Source organism: Miscanthus floridulus, chromosome 2 (genome assembly GCF_019320115.1).
Source record: "Miscanthus floridulus cultivar M001 chromosome 2, ASM1932011v1, whole genome shotgun sequence".
NCBI classification, from domain to species: Eukaryota; Viridiplantae; Streptophyta; class Magnoliopsida; order Poales; family Poaceae; genus Miscanthus; species Miscanthus floridulus.
The window spans coordinates 77,555,833-77,566,331 of NC_089581.1; the positions used below are offsets into that span (position 1 = coordinate 77,555,833).

The following is a 10,499-nucleotide window of genomic DNA, read 5'->3' on the forward strand; positions in this document are numbered from 1 at the left end:
CCTAGAGTAGGTTGCTAAATAAAGTAGCTATTATCCTTACTTTATCGTATCTACCCTACCCTATAATACACCAGTTAGAATAAATCTACAGCCACACAACAAATGCCTGCTCCATAGTCATGAACTATGCTACATTCACACCCATGAATACACCCAGAAAATCTAACACCATTAAAACGGATGTACCAGATTATCTCTTAGACATTCTCTCTTATTACTCATCCAAATCCGACTGCCCATGTTTAGTGTGTCTGCCTCCGTCCCCCTCCCACGGACCTCCCATGACGCACGCGCTCCCAGACACACGCGCGAATCCCCTCTCCCCCGACACCTCCTCTCCCACACCCGAGACTCCCTCTCTCCCCAACGCGGCGTGACTCCTCCCCTCCCCACGCCGCCAGGCCACCCCCTGCCCCTTCCCTCTCTCTCTCTCATTCGCATATGGAGCAGGAAACGCGAAAAGAAGAGCACCAGCGGCACGGCAGCGGTGGCCCCGGCGTGCGCTCGCCCCTGGAGAGGGCACCACGGGCGCCGGCCGCCAGGCCACCAGGCGAGGGCGCCGGCATAGGACGGTAGGCCGTCGGCCGCTAGCAGGGCAGTCTAGGCCGGTTGTTTGCCTCCCACCAGGCAAGCCATCCGCGTCGTCCTTCTTCGTATCTTGCTCCCTGCTCCTCATCGTCGGGGTTGAGGTTGGGGAAGCTATGGGGCAGCAAGCGGGATGGCGACGGCGTGCGGCGCGGCACCGATTGGGGGCCTCGCGGGCGCGCGTGGGCTCCACCGCGGCCTCGCGGGCGCTCGTCCCATGTACGGTTGCCTGCCTCTCCCATCCCAGGTATGGTTGCCTGCCTCTCCCATCCCAGGTATGGTTGCCTGCCTCTCCCATCCCATTTCGATTTTGTTTCACTTTTGTGCCAGAATCGGGATCAGTTCCGTTAATCCTGCAAATTTTGCATCCAATCTATCCGATAAATCGTCGACCATATCCCCTCCCTTGAGTTATTAGGATGGATGGGAGAGGCAAATTAGGAGCAGCAGTTATTAGGATCTGAAGCTGTGTCGACTTCTCAACAGCTGTGTTCTGCCGCGTTTCTCACGAGAACCTAATCAATATCTTCTTCTTTCTTAATTTTGTTTGTGTGATTGGGTTACCACTTGTAAGTTGTTGTCTGGTGTCCATGGATTGTTCAAAGAAATTCCCGTGAAACGTTTTGAATTTGTTTGTCAAAATTATGATCAGTGACCTATGCTTATTTGTATCACTCGGTTGAGAAAAACATTTCTTTTACAGTTTCTTAACCTTGCGTGTGTATTGCAGCTACAATGATGTGTCAAGCTCTGTTTTTGTTTATTTTCTTCCTCTAGATATAAGAGCAACGAGGTGCCAGAGTTCAATTTGATATGAGCAGCGAGATCCCCCAACCAGCGGTAGTCTACCCAAGCTAGGCAAAAACACAGTATGTAGTCAGCTAGGAGTTGGAAATCTCCCTGACATGAATTTTGTTTGTATACATTTCCTCACTTATTTTTATGCAGCACGATGAGCATTCTTACTACCATGAGAGAGCTTTGGAACTTTCATGTTTTGACAGGATACAACTAGAACTGGCTTCGATGCTGGGCTCGAATTCTGAACTTTTCTTACTGGTTAGTCTGCACTCAACAGTATTAAATTTATTGCTCGGAGCATGTCGTGTCTTAGTGCAAAACTGAACCAGCATTCTTTGCTTGGTATAATATCACATGGGATTCCTCTTACTTTCCTGTTTCTCCTAGGTTGTCAATTCACAGTTCTGCCAGGTTGTGGTAACCCATATAAAAAAGGCTCTATGGTACTGAGATACAAGGTGTTCACTTTGGCTCATAATTTTTTAAGAAGAGATTTCTTTTTTTTCCTATAATTAATAATCCTGATGGGTAAAATAACCCTGAAGAAAGAAGCTCCCTGAGAATTATTGGAAGCACAAAATGGAATGTTTGCTGAACTCCGTACCTCATCATGCATTATGATCAATATAACAAATGAACAAATCATTCCTTTTTCAAAAAGAAATGTTGCCCTAGGTTGGGCCGAGCCGCTCGAGTTGGGCCGTGAGATAGGAATCAGTTTTCATTTTTTAGTAAATTCATGAATGTTTATTCAATATTAGTTTGAGCTAAACTTTAATAAATTGTAGTAAATCATGTAGATGTCCTAAAATAGTGAAACCAAGTTTGTTAGATTCACAAAAATACCATCCACCTGTTAGTATAGTTAGATTATAGTTAGCTATGACAATGGTAGGTTCATAAATTCAAACTAGATAGCTTAGTTTTGTGTAGCTTAAAATTTGTAGGAATTTTTGTGGTAAATTGGTGTTAGCTATAGCTATGAAAATTTTACAGTAGGTGCAATAGATTATTATGTACTTGCTGTAAATTTTGTAGCCCTAGAGTAGGTTGCTAAATAAAGTAGCTATTATCCTTACTTTATCGTATCTACTCTACCCTATAATACACCAGTTAGAATAAATCTACAGCCACACAACAAATGCCTGCTCCACAGTCATGAACTATGCTACATCCACACCCATGAATACACCTAGAAAATCTAACACCATTAAAATGGATATACCAGATTATCTCTTAAACATTCTCTCTTATTACTCATCCAAATCCGACGGCTCGTGTGTCTGCCCTCCGTCCCCCTCCCACGACGCACGCGCTCCCAGATGCACGCGCGAATCCCCTCTCCCCCGACGCCTCCTCTCCCACACCCAAGACTCCCTCTCTCCCCAATGCGGCATGACTCCTCCCCTCCCCACGCCGCCAGGCCACCCCCTGCCCCTTCCCTCTCTCTCTCTCTCTCTCCCATTCGCATACGGAGCAGGAAACGCGAAAAGAAGAGCACCAGCGGCGCGGCGGCAGCCCCGGCGTGCGCTCGCCCCTGGAGAGGGCACCACGGGCGCCGACCGCCAGGCCACCAGGCGAGGGCGCCGGCATAGGACGGCAGGCCATCGGCCGCTAGCAGGGCAGTCCAGGCCGGTTGTCTGCCTCCCACCAGGCAAGCCATCCGCGTTGTCCTTCTTCGTATCTTGCTCCCTGCTCCTCGTCGTCGGGGTTGAGGTTGGGGAAGCTGAGGGGCAGCAAGCGGGATGGCGACGGCGTGCGGCGCGACACCGATTGGGGGCCTCGCGGGGGCGCGGGCGCTCCACCGCGGCCTCGCGGGCGCTCGTCCCATGTTCGGTTGCCTGCCTCTCCCATCCCGGGTATGGTTGCCTGCCTCTCCCATCCTAGGTATGGTTGCCTGCCTCTCCCATCCCATTTTGATTTTCTTTCACTTTCGTGCTAGAATCGGGATCAGTTCCGTTAATCCTGCAAATTTTGCGTCCAATCTAGCCGATAAATCGTCGACCATATCCCCTCCCTTGAGTTATTAGGATGGATGGGAGAGGCAAATTAGGAGCAGCAGTTATTAGGATCTGAAGCTGTGTCGACTTCTCAACAGCTGTGTTCTGCCACGTTTCTCACGAGAACCTAATCAATATCGTCTTCTTTCGTAATTTTGTTTGTGTGATTGGGTTACCACTTGTAAGTTGTTGTCTGGTGTCCATGGATTGTTCAAAGAAATTTCCGTGAAACGTTTTGAATTTGTTTGTCAAAATTATGATCAGTGACCTATGCTTATTTGTATCACTCGGTTGAGAAAAACATTTCTTTTACAGTTTCTTAACCTTGCGTGTGTATTGCAGCTACAATGATGTGTCAAGCTCTGTTTTTGTTTATTTTCTTCCTCCAGATATATGAGCAACGAGGTGCCAGAGTTCAAGTTGATATGAGCAGCGAGATCCCCCAACCAGCGGCAGTCTGCCCAAGCTAGGCAAAAACACAGTATGTAGTCAGCTAGGAGTTGGAAATCTCCCTGACATGAATTTTGTTTGTATACCTTTCCGCACTTATTTTTATGCAGCACGATGAGCATGCTTACTACCATGAGAGAGCTTTGGAACTTTCATGTTTTGACAGGATACAACTGGAACTGGCTTCGCTGCTGGGCTGGAATTCTGAACTTTTCTTACTGGTTAGTTTGCACTCAATAGTATTAAATTTATTGCTCGGAGCATGTCGTGTCTTAGTGCAAAACTGAACCAGCATTCTTTGCTTGGTATAATATCACATGGGATTCCTCTTACTTTCCTGTTTCTCCTAGGTTGTCAATTCACAGTTCTGCCAGGTTGTGGTAACCCATATAAAAAAGGCTCTGTGGTACTGAGATACAAGGTGTTCACTTTGGCTCATAATTTTTTAAGAAGAGATTTCTTTTTTTTCCTATTCTTCAATAATCCTGATGGGTAAAATAACCCTGAAGAAAGAAGCTCCCTAAGAATTATCTGGAAGCACAAAATGGAATGTTTGCTGAACTCTGTACCTCATCATGCATTATGATCAATATAACAAATGAACAAATCATTCCTTTTTCAAAAAGAAATGTTGCATTGGCACTGATAGTAGCAAGTGAAATGACACACTGTCATATCTGATGACGTTTTTTTGAAAAAAAATATCTTTTGTATTAAAGACACAAATTGGTTAGCCCTTTCTCTGTTTTAATGTTTGTTTTTTGACAGCAAAAAAGCAGAGGTCACCTAGGTACATCAAGATTGATCTCCAGCAGCATAGGTTCGATCCAAAAATCCAACTGAATTAATAAGTGTTGACATCCATAACTCTGTTCGTTTTTATGTGAAATTTAAATATATCTCATCCTTACACGCTCATGCACTATATATGAAAAAAAGGATGCAGACATGATGACTTTGCAAGCTTTGCAACGGCAACGCTATCAAATCAGATAAACATACTTCTCTGATCTCTGAATCTGTACTCTGTTGTAATACATATCTGCAATTAGATTCCTGGAAGTCATTTCTACACAGCTAATTGCCTGCGGGGGCTTGTACTATGTAATAGTAATTCTTATTATTTTGATTGTTAACTATTCAGTGTCTTGAGTAATTTTAAAAGGAGTCATTAGAATATAGATGGTTCTTCTAGCTTTTTTCGAACTCATTATTTAGTTGTGGTTTCCACCTTTTGTTAGATTTTTGAACTCATTATTTCTTTGCAGATCACTTTAGCATTTGGGCTGAGGTATTATAAAAGTTTTTAGATTATATGATTTATATATAAGATAGATAGATCATACAATTATGTTCCTCTTGTGTGTTGCAAGTTAATTTGGGGCCTAATAAGTATTTTGAAAGTTAGCTGTAACTTTTAGACCTTGGGATCAATAAATGATACATGTGCAGTTTGCCTCTATCTCTTGCACCCTGCAATCTTGATTAGTTGTAGCACAGCTAGGTAATGTTCTGAAGAGAGTATATGCAGAACAAGAGCCTTGATAGCTCTAAAAATTGCAGTGAGAGTTTTGAAGTTTGGTAATTTTGATGCCTAACTCAGAATTCAGAATTTTGTTTCACCGGTGCCTATTCTATGAATTACCAGCCCTCGACGAAAAAATAGAGACGCCAGGAGAGGGACGCACTGCGCTCAGCAATGTATAACAAACATACATACTCCAGGTACATGCATACACACATATTGCCACAAGATATATATACAACACCATGTATATAAACACCACCATGTCAACAGCTTGCAGCGAAGAACAACGCGAGAGAGGAAATGGATAGGAAACAACGTGAGTACCGCGCCAGGATAAGGGCTCAAGAAACCAACGAGGAAAGGGCGAAGAGGAATAAGAGGAAGCGTGAGTAACGTGCTCGGCGAAAGGCTGGATCAAGTGCACTTTCAAACGTACCGGATCAACCAAGTGCACTATCTTCGGAAATCTTCTGTGGTATAAGAATATGGTGTTTAGAACATGTGACTGCTATCGAATAATTAGGCATTGTTTATTTTGTTCATGGACCTTGCCCTGTTTACTTCAATAGCGCCGTAATATCCCTGTTTACTCCAATGGCGCCCTGCCTACTTAAGGTCTTAGGCAGATTGTAAATTAGATGGTTAATGTGAGACATAACTTTATTATGCCTTGTTATGCATAAATGTTTTTTTGGATTATATACATGGTCATATACAATTGTGTGAAAGTTGAACTATAGAAAAAATATTGTCCTTTGGGTGTTTTTATGTGCATCCCTAAAATGAAGCCATGGTGTTAGCACGGGCACTATACTAGTATAGAGTAAATCAGCATTAGGAGTGAGAATGCATGTAGTTGCTACAATAATCTATGCCATGCTTCATACTTGTTAGTGGTAACAGTCGGTAGCTTAGCACTTTAGTGGGTTGAACTCACTTAGTAGTTTGATAGATGTATTCTTATGTTAAGAGTTGTTGTTGTCGTAATATTAAGTGTTGCATTATCATTTCATGCATATAGATCACGAGTTGGTAGACTTCGTGCCGGTGGATGAACAGGAGTACAAAGAGGTCATCGAGGAGTACAAGGAGGAGATCCTCATATAGGAGGGAGCCCCGGAGCCTTTTGGTGCTGACCTCACTGACCTGTCGCCTGCCCAAGGCAAGCCTCGGTGCATAACCCCTATTTTAATGATCACTGAATATATATCTATGATGTGCATTTACGTTATAGGCATTTTATGGAAACTACATACATGAATATATCTACCTATAAGTCCTACTAGTGAAGGTCGAGTAGCTGCTCCGCTCAGGATTTTTGTAGCGTGGGTAACCTGTCATTACTCACAAATAGGTGATAATTATGATCACTCATGATAATGATGGAAAGGAAAAATGACGACCGGATAGGGATATGGTTTGGGTGCTGGTGGGTGTAAGGGGTTGTGTCCTGCGGCCAATAGGGCAAAGCTCGGTTACACTTTTTCCCTATCTGTGTCAATTAAGGACTAGTCATTGCATAAGGCATCGTGGGCATGTCATGGATTTATTATCCCGAGCACATACTTGGGTATGGGCACAGGAAAGACTCGTTGCTCTCTTGTCATGGATCCAGCTCTTTCTAGACCGACTGATTGGAGGCGGGGATGGTGGAGATCCTTGCACCGCACTGAGTCTGGGACTTAGGAGTGGGGGCTTGGAGTCCAAGTTTGGACGGGGACCTAGACACCCAGGATATTAGGGTGATGGGTTAGTCTTGCTTGTGCCTAGGGTGCAAACGGGGCGTGTGTTTTCGGGGTACCCAGCTGGCGGCATTGATTCATGAATCGCTGGGCGATCCAGTATGGCTTGTTTTGTGTCTAGCACCGTAGTAAAAACTGAAGGATGAAAGGTGATGAAATGGAACTGATTGCTCAACTCTTGCTTGAAAGTAGAACAGGTGCTTATATAGACTGGATAGATAATAACTTAATACGGCTGATAATAATAACATAAATAAGGACTCACTATTAGTATTGCTTTCTGCTAAAAGAAAACCAGCAAACCATAAAGCTTATCATATTCCTTGGAGTCAAGAAATTATTCCCACTAGTCAGAAAAATCTTGCGAGTACATTGTGTACTCAGGGTTTATTTACCCCTATTGTTGGTGATGCATGAGAAGTACCTTTGTGTGGAGGATTCTTCTGGTGGGCTCAGATGGATCCTCGTACTTATCGCTAGATGTTTATGTTAAATTCTGTTGTTTATCATTCCACACTCTAACATTCGGTACTGTAATAATGTAGTTTTTAAGAAACTCTGATGTATGTAATGGACAAGTATTGTAACTCATTCTCATTATTGGATCCTTGGGAAAAATATTGATCTTTCGGGTTCTCCTTTGGGGTGTGCCCGATGGATACCGCCCACTGTAGTTTGCTTTTGGGGTGCTTAGTGTCTGGTGGAAGACGAGCACCTCTGTAAGCATATTATTTCGGGCGGTTCTGCCACAACCTACTATGGTTGAATGAAACTGCTCCTATGTCAACTGACCGTCCAAATCCATGTTACCCTGAGTTTCTTTCCCTTCAACCCCTAATTCTTGTTTATTGCCTCCAACACCATCAATGGATGGGGCATCCTAGACACCCTGCATCCTGTACCCATTCTCCACCACCACATCAGCAATGGGCATATTGGAACCTTGGAGCACCCTAGTGTAGTGGGACCAGTGAGCAGGGTCGCGCAAGGGCATGAGGACATAGTGTGCCCTATTCTTCCCAGTATCAAACCTCCCCTTCAGTGAGAAATCACCGCCAAAGTTTGCATTCAAACGAACACAAAGGTTGTTGAAGCTAGGAGATTCATCAAACCATTCCAATTCTTCTTCCATATCCTCAAACATACCATCTTCTCTCCTAACACTTCCTCTGTAAAAAAACTCTAACACAACAATCCATCTACAAAAGCATTTCAAGAAACTTCATCAAGTCATCGAAATCATCATACGTAATGTCCATAGTAATATTAATACCTATTCTAACTATAACTATACTAACTAATCTAATATTAACATCTATACAAGGCTAACTACAACAACTAATTAGACTAAATACAATGTATAACTAGGCTCACTAATTGTACTAACTAAGCTACCTAACTTTACTATCTATACTAACTTACTATATTACCTATACTAACTAAACTAACTAACTATACTAACTATACTTTACTAATTATACTAACTTTATTTATTTTACTAACTTACTATACTAACAATGTCGATTCAATCAATAAATACACTAGGGGAGTACCTCGCGGCAGCGGCGCTCGTCCTCGCGGCGGTGGCGCACTAAACCGGGACGGGAGGCGTGGGCGCTGGCCTCGGTGGGCGCGGCGGGCAGCCGCTATGCGTGGCTGGAAGGGGTGGCGCACCGGTGTGCGAGCGTGGCAGGCGCAGCGGGTGGCCGTGGCGTGCTGGCGTTCGTGGTGCGGCCGGCGCGACGACCGGCGTGCTCGGTGGCGGGTAGGCCCTGCCAGCAGCAGGCGCGGCGGGCAGGCACAGGCAGGCGCAAGCGTGACAGCCGGGCGTGGGTGCGGGCCTGCATGGGTAGGCGGGTGTGCTCGGTCAGGCGGGACTGGGCCGCGGTGCTTTTATTCGGCTCTGCTGCGCCACCGATCAGGGCGCGTCACTGCCGCGGCAAGATCGGTGGCGCGGCAAGCCCTGCCATGTCACCGGTCAGCATTTTTAGTCGTCACCATGTCATCCACCCGCCGCGCCACCATTCATGGTGCGGCACAGGCTTTTCGCCGCACCATGGCAATAGGCGCGGCCAAAAGTGTTAGTTTTGAAAAAAATAGTGTTAGATTTAAAATTAGTTTACAAAAAGTGTTAAAATTTTAAAAAATTCTGAAGATAAAGGCGGGGGCTGGTTGGGACCGTGATCCAAACTGGTGAGCAGGGGAGGCGGGGGAACAAACCCGGTGTAACCAGCGGATGTTTGTGCGGGAAGCGATGCACACACCCTAGAGGCCTAGAACAACCCCTACGCGTGGCATAGGGAGTAGCTGAGGAGGAAGAGGTCAAAATGGAAGCCCAGGAGGCCACGACTATCGTGAGACCAGGCGTTCGACGTCCTCATTCGTGGCTATGGTGGCCGCATGGCAGTCGGAGGTGGGTGCTGCAGCGGCGGCGAAAGTTGGTGGGGTGGATGGTGGCGGCGTGGCACCGGAGAGGGTGCAGAAGGCAAGGTCGAGGAGGGTGGCGCCGCGCGCTGTCGCCCATCTGCATGGCCCATGCCCCGCCGCAAAGCAACTCGTCCGTGGCCCCATGGCCTGAAGTGGAAGGGACCAAGTGCTCACCCAAGCGGGTTCACGAACATTCGTGAATGTCCAGATTCATGACTTGACGGGTAAGAGACCCGCTATGGCCCCGATCTAGTGGCTCGTATTGCATCTGAGCTGGATCTGATAGTTAGCGGACTAACGGGATACATGGCCCTATCCATTGCCGTGGTTTTGGTGCAGGATTCGTTATATAGGCCCCGTTTGATTCACTGAAAAAATAAGCCGAAACACTTTCCGGCTGATTTGTTGTGAGAGAAAAAATACTGTTCTGGCTAAAAAAATAAGCTGAAATGTTTGGATTATAAGAGAAGCGAACAGAGCCATAGAGATAGAGATGACCCCGTGGACCAAATGTCCATGATGCATTGAGTGTTAAATTCTCAAGTGGTAAAGGAAGGGGTGTAAAATCCACAAAATGCCATAATCGGTGGAGTAACTCTGAACCAACCACAAAGAATAAGGCTTCTTTACGGCGTTGTGGTCACTTTTTCAAAAGCACTTATTTCTTTCTAGATCTGGACGTGAGAGTTGACTATTAGGTATTAGCATCTTTTTAAGATCCATACCAGAAAGTAATAATTCCCACACATTGCAGCACAGCACAGCAACCTTAGGTTTATATATACTAGATGAAGGAAAATATTTGATCTAGTCGCCATTTCTATGTGAAGAGTATAAGTTAAACTACTCCACCATAATATAAACTACTTTGCTTTAAGATATTTTTTTTAAGAGATCAGTACAGAAGAAATGTGGCAGAACCGTCCGAAATAACACACCTTCGGAGACGCTACATTGAGCGGATTC

The 10,499-nt window shown here is 45.2% G+C and overlaps 1 long non-coding RNA gene across 5 annotated transcripts; it reads left to right on the forward strand.

The window, feature by feature from the left end:
* The first annotated feature begins 700 nt into the window (after window positions 1–700).
* LOC136539159 (uncharacterized) lies at window positions 701–5,895 on the forward strand. Of its 5 annotated transcripts, none has more exons than XR_010779559.1 (7): window positions 701–832; window positions 3,776–3,867; window positions 3,947–4,057; window positions 4,187–4,257; window positions 4,605–4,656; window positions 4,776–5,561; window positions 5,635–5,895. It is a non-coding gene; the product is annotated as an uncharacterized lncRNA (long non-coding RNA). The 5 variants fall into 5 exon arrangements; XR_010779555.1 differs by having other exon boundaries at window positions 4,003–4,057; XR_010779556.1 differs by lacking the exon at window positions 701–832 and adding an exon at window positions 1,585–1,644 and having other exon boundaries at window positions 4,003–4,057.
* The last annotated feature ends 4,604 nt before the right edge of the window (window positions 5,896–10,499 follow it).